Source organism: Callithrix jacchus, chromosome 3 (genome assembly GCF_049354715.1).
Source record: "Callithrix jacchus isolate 240 chromosome 3, calJac240_pri, whole genome shotgun sequence".
In the NCBI taxonomy this organism is placed as follows: domain Eukaryota; kingdom Metazoa; phylum Chordata; class Mammalia; order Primates; family Cebidae; genus Callithrix; species Callithrix jacchus.
Genome location: NC_133504.1, coordinates 85843985 through 85865473, shown reverse-complemented (window position 1 = coordinate 85865473; position 21489 = coordinate 85843985). Strand labels below are relative to the sequence as shown.

The 21489-nt window shown below is 38.0% G+C and overlaps 1 long non-coding RNA gene across 1 annotated transcript in view; it reads right to left on the bottom strand.

The window, feature by feature from the left end:
* Window positions 1–2343: 2343 nt before the first annotated feature.
* LOC144581872 (uncharacterized) overlaps window positions 2344–21489 on the bottom strand; it is a 32372-nt gene continuing 13226 nt past the window's right edge. The window contains exons 2-3 of the long non-coding RNA XR_013533287.1: window positions 4734–4861; window positions 2344–2412 (exon numbers count right to left, since the gene is read on the bottom strand). This is a non-coding gene — a long non-coding RNA (uncharacterized LOC144581872). The remainder of the gene's footprint in view (window positions 2413–4733; window positions 4862–21489) is intronic.

Genomic DNA, 21489 nt, shown 5'->3' with positions numbered 1-21489 from the left:
TTTCCCCATTATTTTAGCTATTGGAAGTATGATCTAAAAATTATCCTAATTATTCTCAAAGGCACCAATACCAAATCCTCCACCTTAATTTTTACATATACTAATCTTTTATTTTTCTGATAATTACCTGCATCTTATTTTCAATTTCCCATCCTCTTATTGCTAAAATATGTCTTTAATGTGACAGCATTTCTGCTGCTATGGTGAAGTAGAATGTAATCTATGTCTGTTCTAGACCCTGTCCAATGAGAAGACTCCCTAACATTCTGAGAAGGTATTTTATTCAAGGCATTCCTGAGCAAGCAGTCAATATAAATATGGGGTCCTATGACAATCTGTATTTAGGACAATGCTAAAAGATTAATCTTTATTTAAAATAAGGAGATTTTAAGCATCTAATCCTTTTATATTATAAGGAACCCCACCTAATTTTCCCTTTGAAAAAAATGCTACTTTTAGAATGTGCACATTTATAAAACAAAGTAAACAATATAAATGTGTAATAAAAGAGAACTGATTAGGTTATGGTACATTTAATATAGAGACATAAAGCTATTAGCATGGGAAGATTGTGATATTTTATAAATTGAAAGTAGTTTGTTATATTTGTTTCAAATTCACACACACACTTGTGTGCACGCACACACATACACACACACACACACAAACAGATAACAGATATGTGTACCTGCATCAGGGCTACATATTTATACTTTGCTACACAAATGGGAAATAACTTTATTTTATGTAACTTATCTATTTTTCTATTTCCCCTGCTGCTGAGCTGGAGAAAATAAACATAGGGATAAGTTAAATTGCCAATAACAGTACAGCTGACCCTTGAACAATGTGCGGTTTAGGGGTGCCAACCCCCTTTTCAGTAAAAAAAATCTGAGTATAAACCTTGGACTCCCTCAACACTTAACAACTAATAGCCTAGTATGGATAAGAAGCCTTGCTGATAATGTAGTAGATTAACCCATATTTTGTATGTTATGTTTATTATATAGTATATTCTTCAAGTAAGCTAGAGAAAAGAAAATATTAAATCAAAAGAAAGATAAAATATATTTACTATTAATTAAGTGGAGGTGGATTATTATAGAAATCTCATCATCTTCATGTTGAGTAGGGCGAGAAGGAGCAGGAAGAGGAGGGAGTTGGTCATGCTATCTCAGGGGTGGCAGAGACAGAAGAAGCGGAAAACGCAGAAGGGGAGTCAGAGGCAGGCACACTAGATATAATTTCTATTGAAAACAATCCACATATGAGTGAACCTACACAGTTCAAATCTATCTCTCATTCAAGAGTCAACTGTATATTATTTTATTTTTTCTTATTTACTAGTGTATCCAGAAGATATGGTATCTTCGTGGTAAATGCTTTTGTTTTGGAATTTCCTTATACTTCCTCCATGCCCATGACCACTGATTTTCTCTGGATGACAAGAGGCTGACTGGCAGATTTAATGCTTTCTGGCTGTTGAAAGGAAAGGCTTCATTTTCCCAGTGGCCTTTGATCTGTGTTAATTTATGCACCTCATTTATTTCTGCCCTTCTACTTGTGTTTATTGAAGAGGGGCTCCATCTTTACTCTCAGGGTTTTATGCTGGCACAAACCATTCAACTTAATGGCCGTGGCCACTTATATCTAGTTTCAGAGTCCCTGATCATTATACTTCCTGGCTCTACTAGTGCCAAACCAACCTAACAGTTTTATGTTCCTTCAAGGAGGCTAATTGTATTTCTGGGTACCAGCTAATCTTCTAAAGTTCAAAGAAGGTAGAAATCCTGTGTCAGGCTCACTTCCCTCTGCCAATGTCATGCTACTAGTCATCTTGTTGGTTTTGGTACCAAACTGAAGTTTTGCCTCTCCTAGCAACTTGCATATTTCCTTATACTGGCATGAGAAAGTGGACAGTAGTTGTAATGTCCTCAGTATTGGCTTGTACCTATTTGAATGGTTCAATGGCATTCTCTTCAATGTTAGTCCAATAAAAATAAATAAATAAATAAACGAACAAAGAAACAAATAAATAAATAAATAAAATGCGAGCACTTGAGGAATTCCTCTTTCCTCATTTCTTCTTTCCATATTTCCCTAGGCCAGAAGAGGTGGACTTTATAGTTTCTCTTCCTCTCTATATGGGGCATTCCCTATTCCTGGGGGCATTAAAGCTCACAGGTTGATCTTAATAATGGAAGGACCATACTCTCTATACAGATAGGTACTGCTCTTGATAGCAAAGCAGTAAGGCAACCTGTGTCTTAGTCTGCTTTGTGCTGCTACAACAAAAAAACACAGACTGGGTAATTTTAAATGAAGAAAAATTTATTGATTCATCATTCTGGAAGCTGTGGAATCCAAGATCAAGGAGCTGGCATCTGGTGAGGGCCTTTTCGCTGCATCCTTCTAATGTGGAAAGGCAAAGAAAGAGTATGAGAAACAGACAAAAGGGGAGAAAATTCACTGTTTTATAAGAAACTCATTCCTATTATTACAAACCCACTCTTGCAACAGCATCATTAATTATAAGCCCTCATAGCCTAATTATTTCTTAAACTCTTCACCATACAATGCTGTTCATTGGGAATTAAGTTTGCAGTACGTGGTTTTTTGGAGACACCTTCAAATCATAGCAACTAAGAAGTAGGGATGCCTAAGAAAGAAAGCACATTGTTTACATTAGAAGTTCATTAGCCCTGTTATATAGAGGCATGCTTACATATACATTTAAATACATATTTATATACATATGTATACACATATACATATATAACAGATTGGTATATTATGAATATATATTATAAAATAAAGAGTAGTATCTATTGCTGTATATTTATATGACTTTTTATTTTATAATATACCAAATATTATTTAATCTGGGTGATAAGATTGAATGACTTTGTTTTCTTCCATCATATACCTATTTTTATATACCCAAATTTTCTAGAATTCATGTACATTATTTTATAATAAGATGTTTTATCAAATATGCATTTTCTTATTCAATAAATTATCAGACATCAGTCTAATAATTTGTTCTAATTTGAGTAGCATCTTCCATAATATTTAAAACATTTCTGGTAAAAACATCAACAAAATAATAACTATAAAAGTTTAACTTAAACATTTGCATAAGCTTGAATATTTAAACTAGTTCTCAAAATGTGTATGCTAAGTTGGTTATAGCTTACATTTAGCAGAGACAGCCAATTATATTTAGCATAGACAGTTCTCTCTCTAGAAACTGAAGCTCTGAGGTAGTTACCTATAGATAATGCTAAGTTGCTCTCTGCAGGGATTGTTAGTCACATGAACTTGGCCTTAATGGGCAATTGTCAAGAATGTTAAGTAATGTGTATCAAAGCTACCAACAGCTGATGTGCACGTGCAGTTCTGGAAGTGTTCAGCTTCTACAGTTTGAAAAATCACAACACACCTTGTCAACTTTTTCCTCTAGAAACACACACACACACACACATTTAATTGGATCAAGACTTCTAAGTACTTTAGTCTTGAAACAAAATAGCCCTGATATAAAGGTTTTATTTTTCATTTATTCCTTTTGGACTGATGGCTTAAATTCTGTAAATGAATGTGCAGACTATCACAACAGATTTATTCTGCATATAAGTTATAAATTGAAAATAAGTCTTTTTTAGCAGAGAGCTTTCAAAATTTGAAACTAAGTTTATGTATTGAAACAAGTTAAGTTTGCTATATTTAATCATTATTTATTTTTAATAGTAAGAGCTGAAGCTAATTCTAAAGTTAGCTAAGTGCTCAGTCTTGTGGAAGGTCTTTGAAGTCAGGCTCAGAGATTTGTTTATGGATATTAAATAGCAGTACAGACCTATGTTGAAAATAAGATATATTTTTATTCTGTGATCTCAGAATACATTAACATATATAGTTTTCTGCCATATAGATATCTTACAGAATATTACACTATTTCATTTTGATAAAACTTCTGGTTTTAAAAAATACAGCATGATTTTCAGCAATTATTTGAAAATTCACTTTACTGAATATTTGCAGAACATCTTATATTTCATAGAAAACCATCTTTGTGAGAGCATATGGAGATGCTGAAGTAAAAATTAGCATAGTTTGTGGGAAAGCAAAGCTCGATCTTAAAAACCTCTGTCTTCTACTTAATATGCAACAATGATTATCTGGCATTTAAGCACTGTGTTAAGTGGAATATTTGTCTGAATCCAATATTTGCACTATTATTTGGGCAGAGTTTTTTGCTGATCATTATGCAATCTCGAAAATAAGTCTATTATTCCTGGGTGGTCACTGTAAAGATAGCTTCAAGCATACAAAATATAAAAAGCATGCATGAAATATGCCAGTATATTAAATTAACATCTTACAAAAAGCCCCCCTCCAAAATCCAGATGCTTATATTGCTTTTGACAGACTGTAGGCGGTAAAGTTTTAACTTTAAAGAAGGGGTTTTCTGTTTCTGTTTTCAAGTTAAAAATAATGAAAGGAAAACACACTGAAATTCCCACATTATTAAATAAAACATTTAAGTGGCCAAGGGCCAATCATTGTCACGCCATGAACAAATGCCTTACGGTAATATGTTCCATAACTGTTTGCTAAAAACTACCAATTTTAACACATTTGCACATGATTAGACACCATTAAACGTTGCTTATTGAAGCCAGTGTCATAACACTGTTGCTCATGCCCAAGGGGAGGGAAGCTTCAATACAAACCTGAACAAAAAAGGTGGTGGGAAATAAGTTCCACGTTGTGAAAACAGATCATAAGGACATTTGCCAAATGGCTGACTCCATTCGATGGTCACAAGTTCATAACATCATCATCACAAGATTGTGCAGAGCTAAAAAAAAAAAAAAAAAACTTAGCTGAGGAGTTTTCTAAGCAATTAAAATATGTAAAAGTGGATGATTAAAAGTAAATGTTTGAGAAATCTATTTGACCTTATACATTTCCATATTTGGAAAATAAATGCTTATTGGAAAGAGAAAGTTTGGGTTTGCTTAATGCAAGTGAGCTCTCCACCACAAAAAAAAAAATGAAAAGAAAAGGAAAAAGTAAACTTGTATCATATCTAACAATTAACATGCTGAGACAAAACAAAGCAGAAGCCATTTTTCAAGTTTTAATATGATCAGAAGTTATGCTGTTACAATTTGTTCCCGGTCCTTATCCACAATTCTGATAAGCTGACAAAAATTTTGTTTTTAAGTTTGCAGAAATCTCATTTGGCAGCAAACCTATCCTAAACTGACATAGGTACATATAAGGTCTTTAATTATATCACATAACAAACAGTTTTCCATAGAAAACGTATGTATTTGATTAAGAATTACTGCCTTTGCCTTCACTAGGAGTGTTATGTAATACAAAATATCTACCTGTGTTGCTTTTCAAAATGCCAAGAATTCTGAATGTGGAAACATGTATAGCCCCATAAGGGTAATATGAACTTATACATACACTGGTGCACCATATGCATGTACATGTACACACTATAATTTATATAATATAAAATATATTTAAAATATTATATATTATAATATAAAAATATATATCACCAGATGCAGAAAAAGTACAACACCATGACTTGAGACAACACATTTATATTAAGATAAATGTTAAGAAGATGAAATTATATTAAAATTAAATAGCACAACCATATTTTTCAGATGTTGGGGCTGTGTGTAAAGAAGTGACATGATTGACCCAAATTCAAATACCCTGTAGAGTCAGAATAATCAGCCCTGAAACTAAAGTTTCCTCCTTTTCATGTTAGAGTTTTCCTACTACATCATGTAGGATTGTCTTCTTGGGTCAAGAGCTGCACGGTCCAACAGAAATATGTCAGCCACATATGAAATTTAAAAATTTCTAGAAGCAACATTAGTTAATGATGATAAAATATTTTATTTAAGTCAATGTACTCAAAATATTATTTCAAAATGTAATCAATATAAACAAAATTGATTTTTTATTTTCATTTTTTTTCTAAGTCTTCAAAATTTAGCATATATTTTATATTGAAACCACATCTCACTTGGACCAGTCACATTTCTAGTGCTCCATAGCCATATGTGACAAAAAGCTACCATGTTGAATAGTGTATTTCTAAAGTATCTAAAACTGAAGTGAAAATTCCACTTTTGGGGTGAAGAAAACTGACAACCTTGGAAAAACTAAATAGTAACAAATCAATAATTATTCTGCTTGTTATTGATTGTTACTGCTATTATAATAATTGTTGGAAAAGTCTAGTGCTCATATTTACAAAATTAAGATGAGATCCAAATATGGTATATATGTCACTTTCCAGAGCTGCCATAATAGAGTATCACAAACTGTGTGGTTAGAAACCACAGAAATATATTGTTCCACAGTTCTGAAAGCTTGAAGTCTGTGATCAAGATGTTGTCAGGTTCCTGTAGCCTCTGAAACCTGTAGAGAAATCCTTTCTTGCTTCTTCCTAGCTTCCTTGACATTGCTTAGGTTTCAGCCTAATAGCTATGAGCTTCACCTTCATTGTGACATGACGTTCTTTCTGTGTCTCTATCTTCACATGGCTGTCTTCTGAAAAGGATACTAGTCATATTGATTGTATCAGTCATGTTGGAATGGGGCCCACCAAGCTCCAATATGACCTTATCTTGACTAATTTCATCTGCAAGCACCTTATTTCCAAGTAAGGTCACATTCTGAGTTACTGGGGTAGAGGACTTCACAACACAATTCAATCCATAACAGTATGTGTTTGTTGAGCCAAACATTTACAACAGCTAGTAAAAAATAAAATGACAAAAAGATTTTTATAAACAAAAATTTATTAAAGTGATTCAGAATTTATGTTAAATAATGTATATATAGTTAACATTATAAGGATATTAAGCATATACATTTTACTTTTCGACATTTTATTTTTTAACAATTTATTTTTGTTTCATTAATTATAGATTTGGGGGCACAAGTACAGTTTTGTTACATGGTTATATTTCATAGTGATGAAATCTGGGCTTTCAGTGTAATCACAAAAAATGTTCCTGGTACCCAATAAGTAGTTTCTCATTCCTTACCCTGCCCTCATCCTCAAAACTTTTGGAGTCTCCAGCGTCACTTATTCCACTCTCTGTTCATGTGTACACATTGTTTAGCTTCCACTTATAAGTGAGAATATGTGGTATTTGACTTTCTGAGTTATTTTATTAAGATAATGACCTCCAGTTTTATCCATGTTGCTGCAAAAGACTTGATTTCATTTTTTTATGGCTTCATAGTATTCCATGATATATATATATATATATATATATATTTCCTTTATCTAATCATCCACTGACAGACACTGAGGTTGATTTTATGACTATGCTATTGTGAATACTGCTACAATGAACATACAAGTGCAGATGTCTTCTTCTTTTTGACTTTTTGGTTTGGGAGGTACATGTGGAGGTAAGTTACATAGGTAAAAACCTGTCACAGGGTTTGTTATGCAGATTATTTCTTTACCCAGGTATTAAGCCCAGTACCCAATATATATCTTCTCTGCTCCTCTCCCTTTTCCCACCATGCACTCGCAAGTAGACTCCAGTGTCTGTTATTTCCTTCTTTGTGTTCATAAGTTCTTATCACTTAGCTCCCACTTACAAGTAAGAATATGCAGAATTTGCATGCATATGTCTTTATGGTACAATAATTTAATTTCTCTGGGTATACAACCAGTAATGGGATTGCTGGGTCAGATGGTAGGTCTGCTTTTAGCTCTTGGAGGAATTGCCATACTGCTTTCCACAATGGTTGTACTAATTTGCAGTCCCACTGACAGTACATGAGTGTTTCCTTTTCTTGGCAACCTCACCAGCACCTGGTTGTTTTTTTTTTTTTTTTTCACTTTTTAATCACAGCTATTCTGAGTTATGTGAGATGGTATTTCATTATGGTTTTGATTTGCATTTATCTAATAATCAGAGATACTGAGTTTGTTTTTCATATGCTTGTTGGCCACATGCATGTCTTTTTTTGAGATGTGTTTGTTCATGTCTTTTGCCCACTTTTTAATGAGGTTTTATTTTTTTCTTGTAAATTTGTTTAAGGTCCTCATAGATGGTGGATATTAGACCTCTGTCAGATACATATTTTGCCAAAATTTTCTCCCATTCTGTAGGTTGCCTGTCTGTTGATAGTTTATTTTTCTGTGTAGCAACTCTTAAGTGTAATTAGATCCCATTTGTCAATTTTTACTTTCATTATGATTGCTTTTGGTGTCTTTGTCATAAAATGTTTGCCTGTTCATACATCCAGGATGGTATTGCCTAGGTTATCGTCCAGGGTTTTTATAGTTTTGGGTTTTACATTTAAGTCATTAATACATCTTGAGTTGATTTTTGTATATGGTATAAGGAAGAGATCCAGTTTCAATCTTCTGCATATGGCTACCCAGTTATGCCAACACCATTTATTGAATAGGTAATCTTTTCCTCATTGCTTGTTTTTGTCAGCTTTGTTGAAGATTAGATGGCTGCAGATGTCTGGCCTTATTTCTGTGCTTTCTATTCTGTTCCACTGGCCCACATGCCTCTTTTTTTTTTGTTGTTGTTGTTATTTTGTTTTGTTTTTACCAGTACCATGCTGTTTTGGTTACTATATCCTTGTTGTATAGTTTGCAGTCAGGTAACATGATGCCTCCAGCTTGGTTCTTTTTGCTTAGGATTGTCTTAGCTATTCAGGTTCTCATTTGGTTCTATATAAATTTAAATATATTTTTTCACTTCTGTGAAGAATGTGGTTGGTAGTTTGATAGAAATAGCATTGAATCTGCACATATCTTTGGGAAGTATAGTTAGTTTAATGATATTGATTCTTTCTATCCATGAGCATGGGATGTTTTTTCATTATTTTTGCCTTCTCTTATTTCTCTGATGAGTGTTTTGTAATTCTCATTGTAGAGATATTTGACCTCCTTGGTTAGCTGTATTCCTAGGTATTTTATTCTCTGTGTGGCAATTGTGAATGGGGTTACATTTTTGATTTGGCTCCTGTTTTGGCTGTTATTGATGGATAGGAATGCTAGTGATTTTTGCAATTGATTCTGTATCCTGTAACTTTCATGAAGTTGTTTATCAGCTGGAGGAGATTGGTGCTGAGACTGTGGGATTTTCCAGGTATAGAATCATATTGTCTGCAAACAAAAATAGTTTGGCTTCCTCTCCTTCCATTTGGATGCTATTTATTTCTTTCTCTTGCCTGATTGCTCTGGCTGGGACTTCTAAAACTATGTCGAATAGAAGTGGTCAGAAAGGGAATTCTTATCTTGTGCTGGCTTTCAAAGGAGATGCTTCTAGCTTTTGCCCATTCAGTGTAATGCTCACTGTGGGTTTGTTATATATGGTTCTTATTATTTTGAGGTATATTCCTTCAATATCTAGTTTATGGAGAGTTTTTAACATAAAGGGGTGTTGAATTTTTTTGAAAGCCTTTTCTGCATTTATTGAGATAATCACATGGATTTTGTATTTAGTTCTATTTATGTGATGAATCGCATTTATTGATTTGCTTATGTTGAGCCAACCTTGCATTACAAGAATGAAACCTAGTTGATCAAGGTGGATTAGCTTTTTGAGGTGATACTGGATCTGGTTTGCAAGTATCTTGTTGAGGATTTTTGCATTGATGTTCATCAAAGATATTGGCCTGAAGTTTTCTTTTGCGTATGTCTCTGCCAGGCTTTGGTATCAAGATGATGCTGGCCTCATAAAATGAGTTAGGGAAGAATCCCTCTTCCTCAATTTTAAGGAATAGTTTCTGGAGAAATGGTACCAGCTCTTCTCTGTACATTTTGTGGAATTTAGCTGTAGATATCTCTGGTCCTTGGCCTTGTTGTTGTTGTTGTTGTTGTTGTTGTTGTTGTTATTGGAAGGGTATTTATTCCTGATTTAATTTGGGGACTCATTATTAGTCTGTTAAGAGAATTAATTTCTCCCTGGCTCAGTATTGAAAGGGGTTATGTGTCTAGAAATTCATCAATTTCTTCTACATTTTATAGTTTGTGTGCCTAGAAGTGTTTATAGTAGTTTGTGATGGTTATTTTTACTTCTAAGAGGTCAGTGATAACATCCCCTTTGTCATTTCTCATTGTGTTTATTCGGATCTTCTCACTTTTCTTATTTATTAGTCTAACTAGTTTTCTATGCATTTTATTATTTTTTTCAAAAAACAAACTCTTAGGTTTGTTGATCTTTCTAATGGTTTCTCCTGTCTCAGTTTCCTTCCATTCAGCTCTGATTTGTGTTATTTCTCATTTTCTAATAGCTTTGGGGTTGATCTGTCCTTGATTCTCTAATTCTTTCAGCTGTGAAGTTAGATTGTTAATTTGAGATCCTTTTTAACTTTTTGATATGGGTATTTAGCACTATGAATTTTCCTCTTAAAATTGCCTTGGCTGTGTCCCAGATACTCTAGCATGCTGTATCCTTGTTCTTATTATTTTTAAAGAAATTATTGATTTCTGTCTTAATTTTATTATTTTCCCCAAACTCAAGAGTATGTTGTTTAATTTCCATGTAATTGCATGATTTTGAGTAATTTTCAATAGTCTTAACCCTAGTTAAAATCTCTTTTTGGAGAACTGGTACAGTTATTTAGGGGACATATGACACTCTGGCCATTTGCATTATCTAAATTCTTGCATTGATTATTTCTCATCTCTGAGTGTGGGTGTTTCTTTAATTGCAGTGTAGATTCAGTATAGTCAATAAATTTCTTTTTGGGATTTTTATTGTGCTGTGGTTCCAGAGTGTGTTTGGTATGATTTTAATTCTTTTACATTTGTTCAGACTTGTTATATGTCTAATTATGTTCTTGATTTTAGAGTATGTGCCATATGAAGATGAGAATAATGTATATTCTGTTGGTTTTAGGTGGAGAGTTCTATAAAGGTCTATCAAATCCATTTGGTCCAATGTTGAGTTCTTTGTATAGATTGTTCTACTATAAGGACACATGCACACGAATGTTCATTGCAGCACTGTTTACAATAACAAAGACCTGGAATCAACCCAAATGCCCATTGATGATAGACTGGATTGGGAAAATGTGGCACATATACACCATGGAATATTATGCAGCAATCAGAAGTGATGAGTTTGTGTCGTTAGTAGGGACATGGATGAATCTGGAGAACATCATTCTCAGCAAACTGACACAAGAACAGAAAATGAAATACCGCATGTTCTCACTCATAGGCGGGTGATGAAAAATGAGAACAAATGGACACAGGGAGGGGAGTACTAAACACTGGGGTCTATTGGGGGGAAAAGGGGAGGGCCAGTGGGAGGGGGAGGTGGGGAGGGATAGCCTGGGGAGAAGTGCCAAATGTGGGTGAAGGGGAGAAAGGAAGCAAAACACACTGCCATGTGTGTACCTACGCAACTGTCTTGCATGTTCTGCTCATGTACCCCAAAACCTAAAATGTAATAAAAAAAAAGAAGTAATTCAAAAAAAAAAAAAAAGAATGTTGAATATTGGCCCACAAACTCTTCTGGCTCTAGGATTTCAGCTGAGTGGTCTGCTATTAGCTTGATGGGATTTCCATTGTAGGTGACCTGCCCTTTTTCGCTAGCTGCCTTTAACATTGTTTTTCATTTTAATTTTGGAAAATCTGATGATTATGTTTCTTGGGGATGATCTTCTTGTGTAGAAACTTGTAGGAGTTCTCTATATTTCCCGAATTTGACTGTTGGCCTCTCTAGCAAGTTTGGGGAAATTTTCAAAGATAATATGCTGAAATATATTTTCCAAGTTGTTTGATTTCTCTCCCTCCCTTTCATGGATGCCAATGATTCATAGATTTGGCCTCTACATAATGCCAGACTTCATGGAGGTTTTGTTCATTCCTTTTTATTTATTTTTGTCTGACTGTCTTCTTTCAGAGAACTGGACTTCAAGTTCTGAGATTCTTTCCTCAGCTTGGTTTATTCTGCTGCGAACACTTGTGATTGTATTTTGTAATTCTTATATTCTGTTGTTCATCTTTGTCAGACTCATTACATTCTTTTTTATACTGACTATTTCATCCTTCAGCTACCCTATTGCTTTATTATAATTTTTATTTTCTTGGGATTGGGTTTTGCCATCCTACTAAATCTTTATTATCTTTATTCTTATCCATATTCTGAATTCTATTTCTGTTATTTCAGTCAGTTCGACCTAGTTAAGACCTTTTTATGGAGAACTGGTGCAGTTGTTTAGAGGAAATATGACACTCTAACCATTTGAGTTACCTGAGTTCTTGTGTTGATTCTTTCTCATCTCTGCATTGGGTGTTCTTTTAACTGCAGTATAGATTGAGTACATTCAATAGCCTTCTTATAGGCATTTTTATTTGTTTTTCTATTGCATTTTAGGTTTTTATTGCATTTAGGTTTTGGAGTTATGTGCAGAACATGCAAGATAGTTGCATAGGTACACACGTGGCAGTGTGTTTTGCTGCCTTCCGCCCCTTAAACCACATTTGGCATTTCTCCCCATGCTATCCCTCCCCAGATACCCTGCACCCCTCTGTCCCTCCCCTATTTCCCCCAACAGACCCCTGTGTGTAGTGCTCCCTTCCCTGTGTCCATGTGTTCTCATTGTTCATCACCCACCTAAAGTGAGAATATGCGGTATTTCACTTTCTGTTCTTGTGTCAGTTTGCTGAGAATGATGTTCTCCAGATTCACCCATGTCCCTACACATGACACAAACTCATCATTTTTGATTGCTGCATATTCCATGGTGTATATGTGCCACATTTTCCTTGTCCAGTCTATCATTGATGGGCGTTTGGGTTGGTTCCAGGTCTTTGCTATTGTAAACAGTGCTGCAATGAAGATTCGTGTGCACGTGTCCTTATGGTAAACCAATTTATAGTCCTTTGGATATGTACCCAGTAATGGGATTGCTGGGTCAAATGGAATTTCTATTTCTAAGGCCTTGAGGAATCGCCACACTGTCTTCCACAATGGTTGAACTAACTTACACTCCCACCAACAGTGTAAAAGTGTTCCTATTTCTCCACATCCTCTCCAGTATCTGTTGTCTCCAGATTTTTTAATGATTGCCATTCTAACTGGCGTGAGAGGGTATCTCAATGTGCTTTTGATTTGCATATCTCTAATGACCGGTGATGATGAGCATTTTTTCATGTTTGTTGGCCTGATGTATGTCTTCATTTGTATAGTGTCTGTTCATATCTTTGCCCATTTTTGAATGGGCTTGTTTGTTTTTTCTTGTAAATCTGAGTTCCTTGTAAATTCTGGATATCAGCCCTTTGTCAGATGGGTAAACTGCAAAAATTTTTTCCCATTCTGTTGGTTGCTGATTCACTCTAGTGACTGTTTCTTTTGCCGTGCAGAAGCTGTGGAGTTTCATTAGGTTCCATTTGTCTATTTTGGCTTTGTTGCCAATGCTTTTGGCGTTTTGTTCATGAAGTCCTTGCCTACTCCTATGTCCTGGATGGTTTTGCCTAGATTTTCTCCTAGGGTTTTTATGGTGCCAGGTCTTATGTTTAAGTCTTTAATCCATCTGGAGTTAATTTTAGTGTAAGGTGTCAGGAAGGGGTCCAGTTTCTGCTTTCTGCACATGGCTAGCCAGTTTTCCCAACACCATTTATTAAACAGGGAATCCTTTCCCCATTGCTTGTTTTTGTCAGGTTTATCAAAGATTGTATGGTTGTAGATATGTTACGTTGCCTCCAATGCCTCTGTTCTAATCCTTTGGTCTATATCTCTGTTTTGGTACCACTACCATGCTATTTTGATTACTGTAGCCTTGTAGTATAGTTTGAAGTCCGGTAGTGTGATGCCTCCTTCTGTGTTCTTTTTGCTTAGAATTGACTTGGCTATGCAGGCTCTCTTTTGGTTCCATATGAAGTTCAAGGTGGTTTTTTCCAGTTCTGTGAAGAAAGTCAATGGTAGCTTGATGGGGATAGCATTGATTCTGTAAATTACTTTGGGCAGTATGGCCATTTTCATGACATTGATTCTTTCTAACCATAAACATGGAATGTTTCTCCATCTGTTTGTGTCCTCTCTTATTTCATTGAGCAGTGGTTTGTAGTTCTCCTTGAAGAGGTCCTTTACGTTCCTTGTTAGTTGTATTCCTAGGTATTTTATTCTTTTTGTAGCAATTGTGAATGGCAGTTCATTCTTGATTTGGCTCTTCTTAAATCTGTTATTGGTGTATAGAAATGCTTGTGATTTTTGCACATTGATTTTATATCCTGAGACTTTGCTGAAGTTGCTTATCAGTTTCAGGAGTGTTTGGGCTGAGACAATGGGGTCTTCTAGATATATTATCATGTTGTCTGTAAATAGAGACAATTTGGCTTCCACCTTTCCTATTTATATACCCTTGATTTCTTTTTCTTGCCTGATTGATCTGGCTGGAACTTCCAGTACTATATTGAACAGGAGTGGTGAGAGAGGGCATCCTTGTCTAGGGCCGGATTTCAAAGGGAATGCTTCCAGTTTTTGCCCATTCAGTATGATATTGGCTGTTGGTTTGTCATAAATAGCTTTTATTATTTTGAGATACGTTCCATCAATACTGAGTTTATTGAGGGTTTTTAGCATAAAGGGCTGTTGAATTTTGTCAAAGGCCTTCTCTGCATCAATTGAGATAATCATGTGGTTTTTGTTTTTGGTTCTGTTTATGTGGTGAATTACGTTTAAAGACTTGCGTATGTTGAACCCACCTTGCAACCCCGGGATGAATCCTACTTGATCATGATGGATAAGCTTTTTGATGTGCTGTTGCAATTGGCTTGCCAGTATTTTATTGAAGATTTTTGCATCTATGTTCATCATGGATATTGGCCTGAAGTTTTCTTTTCTTGTTGGGTCTCTGCTGGGTTTTGGTATCAGGATGATGTTGGTCTCATAAAATGATTTGGGAATGATTTCCTCTTTTTGGATTATTTGGAATAGTTTCAGAAGGAATGGTACCAGCTCCTCTTTGTGTGCCTGGTAGAATGCGGCTGTGAACCCATCTGGACCTGGGCTTTTTTTGTATGGTAGGCTCTTAATTGCTGCCTCAACTTCAAACCTTGTTATTGGTCTATTCATAGCTTTGGCTTTCTCCTGGTTTAGGCTTGGGAGGACACAAGTGTCTAGGAATTCATCCATTTCTTCCAGGTTTACTAGTTTATGTGCATAGAGTTGTTTGTAATATTCTCTGATGATGGTTTGAATTTCTGTGGAATCTGTGGTGATTTCCCCTTTATCGTTTTTTATTGCATCTATTTGGTTGTTCTCTCTCTCTCTTTTTTATCACTCTGGCTAGTGGTCTATTTTGTTGATCTTTTCAAAAAACCAGCAGTTGGATTTATTGATTTTTTTGAAGGATTTTTTGCATCTCTATCTCCTTCAGTTCTGCTCTAATCTTAGTTATTTCTTGTCTTCTGCTGGGTTTTGAGTTTTTTTGATCTTGCTCCTCTAGCTCTTTCAATTTTGATGATAGGGTGTCAATTTTGGATCTCTCCATTCTCCTCATGTGGGCACTTATTGCCATATATTTTCCTCTAAAGACTCCTTTAAATATGTCCCAGAGATTCTGGTATGTTGTGTCTTCATTCTCCTTGGTTTCGAAGAACTTCTTTATTTCTGCCTTCATTTCATTGTTTATCCAATCAACATTCAAGAGCCAGTTGTTCATTTTCCATGAAGCTGTGCGGTCCTGAGTTAGTTTCTGAATTCTGAGTTCTAACTTGATTGCACTATGCTCTGAGAGTCTGGTTGTTATGATTTCCGTTGTTTTGCATTTGCTGAGGAGTGCTTTACTTCCAATTATGTGGTCAATTTTAGAGTAGGTGTAATGTGGTGCTGAGAAGAATGTATATTCTGTGGATTTGGGGTGGAGAGTTCTGTAAATGTCTATCAGGTTTGCTTGTTCCAGGTCTGAGTGCAAGTCCTGGATATCCTTGTTAATTTTCTGTCTGGTTGATCTGTCTAATATTGACAGTGGAGTGTTAAACTCTCCCACTGTTATTGTGTGGGAGTCTAAGTCTCTTTGTAAGTCGTTAAGAACTTGCCTTATATATCAGGGTGCTCCTGTATTGGGTCCATATATATTTAGGATTGTGAGCTCTTTTTGTTGTATCGATTCCTTTACCATTATGTAATGACCTTCTTTGTCTCTTTTGATCTTTGTTCGTTTAAAGTCTATTTTATCAGAGACGAGAATTGCAACTCCTGCTTTTTTTGTTGTTGTTGTTGTTCTCCATTTGCTCGGTAAATCTTCCTACATCCCTTTATTTTTGAGCCTTTGTGTATCCTTGCATGTGAGATGGGTTTTCTGGATACAGCACGCTGATGGGTTTTGGCTTTTTATCCAATTTGCCAGTCTGTGTCTTTTGATTGGTGCATTTAGCCCATTTACATTTAGGGTTAATATTGTTATGTGTGAATTTGATCGTGTCATTTTGATGCTAGCTGGCTGTTTTGCCCATTAGTTGATGCAGAGTCTTCATTTTGTTGATGATCTTTAGCATTTGGTATGTTTTTGGAATGACTGGTACCGGTTGTTTCTTTCTATGTGTAGTGCCTCTTTCAGAAGCTCCTGTAAAGCAGGCCTGGTGGTGACAAAATCTCTGAGTACTTGCTTGTTCGCAAAGGATTTTATTTTTTCTTCACTTATGAAGCTCAGTTTGGCTGGATATGAAATTCTGGGTTGAAAGTTGTTTTCTTTAAGGATGTTGAATATTGGCCCCCACTCTCTTCTGGCTTGTAGAGTTTCTGCCGAGAGATCTGCTGTGAGTCTGATGGGCTTCCCTTTGTGGGTGACCCAACCTTTCTCTCTGGCTGCCTTTAGCATTTTCTCCTTTATTTCAACCCTGGTGAATCTGACGATTATGTGCCTTGGGGATGCTCGTTTTGCAGAATATCTTTGTGGTGTTCTCTGTATTTTCTGGACTTGAATATTGGCCTGCCTTGCTAGGTTGGGGAAATTTCCCTGGATGATATCCTGAAGAGTATTTCCCAGCTTGGATTCATTATCTTCATCACATTCAGGTACACCTATCAAACATAGGTTAGGTCTCTTCATATAGTCCCACATGGAAACTTTGTTCATTCCTTTTTGCACTCTTTTCTCTGATCTTGGCTTCTTGTTTTATTTCATTGAGTTGATCTTTGACTTCTGATATCCTTTCTTCTGCTTGGTCAATTTGGCTGTTGAAACTTGTGCATGCTTCACGAAGTTCTCGTGTTGTGTTTTTCAGCTCCTTCAATTCACTCATATTCCTCTCTAAGTTGTCCATTCTTGTTATCATTTCCTCGAATCTTTTTTCAAATCTTTTTTCAAGGTTCTTAGTTTCTTTGCATTGATTTAGAACATGTTCTTTCAGCTCATGGAAGCTCATTTAGCTCTTTTAGCTCATTACCCACCTTCTGAAGTCTGATTCCATTATTTTATTACACTCATTCTCCGTCCAGCTTGTTCCCTTGCTGGTGAGGAGTTTTGGTCCTTTGTAAGAGGCGAGGTGTTTTGGTTTTGGGTGTTTTTCTCCTTTTTGTGCTGGTTCTTCCCATCTTTGTGGATTTATCCACCTGTCTTCTGAGTGGTTGCTGATTTTCTGATTGGGTCTCTGAGTGGACGTCCAGATTGTGATGATGAAGTATTTCTGTTTCTTAGTTTTCCTTCTAACAGTCTGGTCCCACTGCTGTAGCACTGCTGAGGTCCACTCCAGGCCCTGCTTGTCTGGGGAACTCCTGTAGCAGCTGCGGAACCTTGAGGGTTGCTACCAGATTCTTCTCCTATCTTTGTCCCTGAATGATGCCCACCAAATGTCAGTCTAATCAGTCTTTTGTGAGGTGACTCTTTGGATATACGGGGCTCAGGGAGCTGCTTGAGGAGACAGTCTGTACTTTATAGGAGCTCTAGTGCTGAGCTGTGAGCTCTGTTTTTCATTCAGTGCTGCTTGGCAGGTATGTTTAAGTATGCTGCAGCAGAACTCATAAAGCCCCCTTTTTTTCCCTCAGGTGCTCTGTGCCGGGGAGTTAGGGCTTCATTTATGAGTGTCCATTGCACTTTCCTGCCCAGCGAGGAGGCAGTCTAGTCACTGCCAGCCTGTAGTGGGTATGATGAGCTGCCATGGGCTCCGCCCTACTGCTGTGGGCTCCACCGTGTTGTCGTGGGCTCTGCCCTGCTGCTGTGTGTAATTCCCTGTAGTCCTGTTTATATGGTTATGGTTAGAACTGCAGTGGCGATGGTGGCCCACCTCTGTAGTGGTGGACTCTGTCTGTTATGGTGGGTTGCCTCAGCAATAGCAGACTGCATCAGCAATTGCTGATTACCTCCATAGGGGTCGCGTGCCTCGGTAGTGGTGGACACCTTTCACCCACCAAGCTGCACTGTCCTCAGTTCAGCTGTGCTTGCCGTGAAACTCTAAACCCTGAGCGTTTCCAATTGCTGTTATGTTTGTTTTTGTGGGGGTGGGACCTGCTGAGCCTGATCACCTGGCTCCCTGCCTCACAGCCCTTTTTTTTTTAAAGTTGAATGGTTGAGTCTCTCCCAGGTGTTCCAGTTGCCTGCTGCAAGGGCACCGGGATCTGTGTGATTTCCTGTGCTGCGACCCCACTGGCCAGATGAAACTGCATTGCTGCCGGGGAATCTCCTGGCCTGGCTTTCTGTTTAAGTTCCATTTAATCAGATGAATGTGCTAATCTGCCTTTTGAAATCTTCAATTGCCAGTTTAGCAGGGCAACCAAACCAATGTATTTTGTACTGAGTGTCGCTGCGCTGTGGCCTCAGCCCAAACAGCCGTGCCAGCCCAAACAGCTGTGCCAGCCCAAACCGCCATGCTGGTGGCCTGTGGGGCTCTTACACCTTGGAATCTCCTAGTCTGTGGACAATAAAGTTGTGTATGGAAATGCGACATGCACTCACCCTCTGTGGATTCACTGGGAGCTGCAATCCTGAGTTGGTCCTGTAGCACCATCTTCCCTCTTCTCCTCTCAATAGACTTCTTTTGTGGATGTTTTCCCTGGGCCAAGGCTCTGTGCAGGGTCTTTATTTGAAGCTGATTTCTCGTGTCTGGTTTCAGAGGAGGGTAAGTTAGTGAGGTATTTTTTATGTTGAAGTTCTGGGGTGTGATCCACCATGTGGCACACAAGCTTATTGGTCAGTTGGTAGACTCTTGCTCAGTTGTGTGGCTCCCCTACATTTCCTCATAGTTGCAGCCATGTTCCCTCACAATGCTCTGAAAGTGTGGATTTTTTCCTCCTTAAGTGCTGGCTGTAGATTATGACATCTGAGCTACCCATTTCTGATCTGGGGAGATCTCAGTGTTTATGTTTCTTCACAAATTTTATGGAAGCAGAGGAAGGGGACTTAGTAATCATCATGGTCAGGGATTTTTTGCTTGTCTCCTGGGGTCTACACCCCAGAGAGATGCAAATCAGCAGTTGTTCAGTGTAATCAGCCCAGAATAGAGGGTCTGCGCTGTGGTCCCAAGGCAGGGGTTCCTTGTCTGGTGATGAGCAGTAGGAGTGTGTGGGACCTGTGGGAGAAAGGCTGGACTCTTTTCCTTGTGTTGACTGCAGCTCGTTGGAAGTTTGAATAAGGAACTTAAGGTCTTTGCTCCTGCATTAGTCTGAGGGTGGTAATGGCAGTTCCAATGCTGAGGCAGGGGCAGAGAGGCTTTTAGTTGCCCCTGGAGGTTCTATCCAGAAAGCTGTTAAGTTCTGACTGGCTTGATAACTCTGGCAGAGAGTAAACAGAGGCCCAGGCCTGGAGAAACTGTCCAGCAAATAGATATGGGAATGGGAACCCATGTAATTGTCTAGGCAGTTTTCCACAAGGCTGCTGTGATATGCTGGGGGCCTGCTCCAGTCTCTACTTGCCTCAGATTTTTCAGTACTTGGAGATATCATCCGTGAAGGCTGCAAAAAGCAAAGATAGCAGCCTGCCCCTCCCTCTGGGAGGTTTGTTCCAGAGAGGTAGGTGCCTGTTGACACCCCAAAACTACCCATAGAAGACTGGAGACCCACGTAGGGAGGTCCTGCCTTGTGAGGTGGAATGGGATAGAGGACCTGCTTTAAAAAGCAGTCTGGTCATATTTTGGTAGAGCATCTGTGCTGTGCTGGGATTCCACTTCAACTCTTGGTCACCTTGAATACTATTAAGCCTGAAGCCGAGAACAGCCAAGTCACTCAAACAGCAAAGATGGTGGCTCGCCCCTTTCTCTGGGAACTCTGTTTCAGGGAGATTACAAATTTCTGTTGGCTACAAAACACCAATAGGGGTAGCTGGAGGCCCCATTTCAGAGGCCCTGCCCAGTGAGAGGTGGAATTAGGTACCCACTTAAAGAACCAGACTGGACATGTTTTGCTAGAGCAACTGTGCTGGTGCTGTGCTGGGGGATCCCTCCACCTCTTGTTTGTTGAAACTCTCCAAAGTCTTAAAGCTGGGACAGCTAAGTTGCCCAAACAGCAAAGATGGTGGCCTGCCTTTTCCTCTGGGGGAATTCAACTCTGTCAGCTGAAGAACACTAGCAGAGATGGCTGGAGGTCCCAGTTGGGAGGTTCCACCCAGTGAGGAGGACTGGGATCAGGCACCTGCCTAAAGTAGTAGTTTGACCATATTTTGATAGAGCAGCTATGCTGTGCTGGGTGATATCTTCCTTCTCCAGTCAGCTTGGACTTTCCAAAGTCTGAAGGCTGAAGTGGGCAAAGCACCCAAACAGCAAAGATGGTGGCCCATTCTTCTTTCCAGAAAAACCTTCTCAGGGAGGTAAAAGGTTGCTACTAGTAGCTGGCTAGAATGTCAAGCCAATGGGTCATATCCTGTGAGGAACTGTGGAAGTAGGGCAGGCTTTCACTGCTCACTGCCCCTTGGATTCAGTCTTTTTTGGGGGGATAAGTACAGGCATTGTACCTTCCACCTTGTTGGAGCTGTAGCTACTTTTGACAGAAAGCCTTAGTATCTAAGGCTCCAGACTCTTTATGTGTGCCTGAATGGTTGTTCTGCAGAGACTCCACATAGCTCTGTCTGTCAGACTAAAGGCCCTGGTGGAGTCGTTTTACAAGGAGATCTCCTGACCAGAGAGTTGCAAAATCCATTGGAGAAGTGTGGTTTCCCAGGTCTGACGTTCATTCACTGCTTCCCTGGGTGAAAGAGGTTCCTGTGGCTTCGGGTTGGTCTTGGGTGGACCATTGTCCTGTCTTTCTTTTCTTTATTTCTCGTTGGTCTGGTTGCTTTTTGATGAGTTCCAATGTGAGTCCTAGATGTTTCAGTTGAAGGTGTTGTATTTACTCGCTCCTTTCGTTCCTTTCTTTTTTCTTTTATTTTTAATTGCATTTTAGGTTTTGGGGTACATGTGAAGAACATGCAAGATAGTTGCATAGGTACACACGTGGCAGTGTGATTTGCTGCCTTCCTTCCCTTCACCTATATCTGGCATTTCTCCCCATGCTATCTCTCCCTAACTCCCCCTGCCACTGTCCC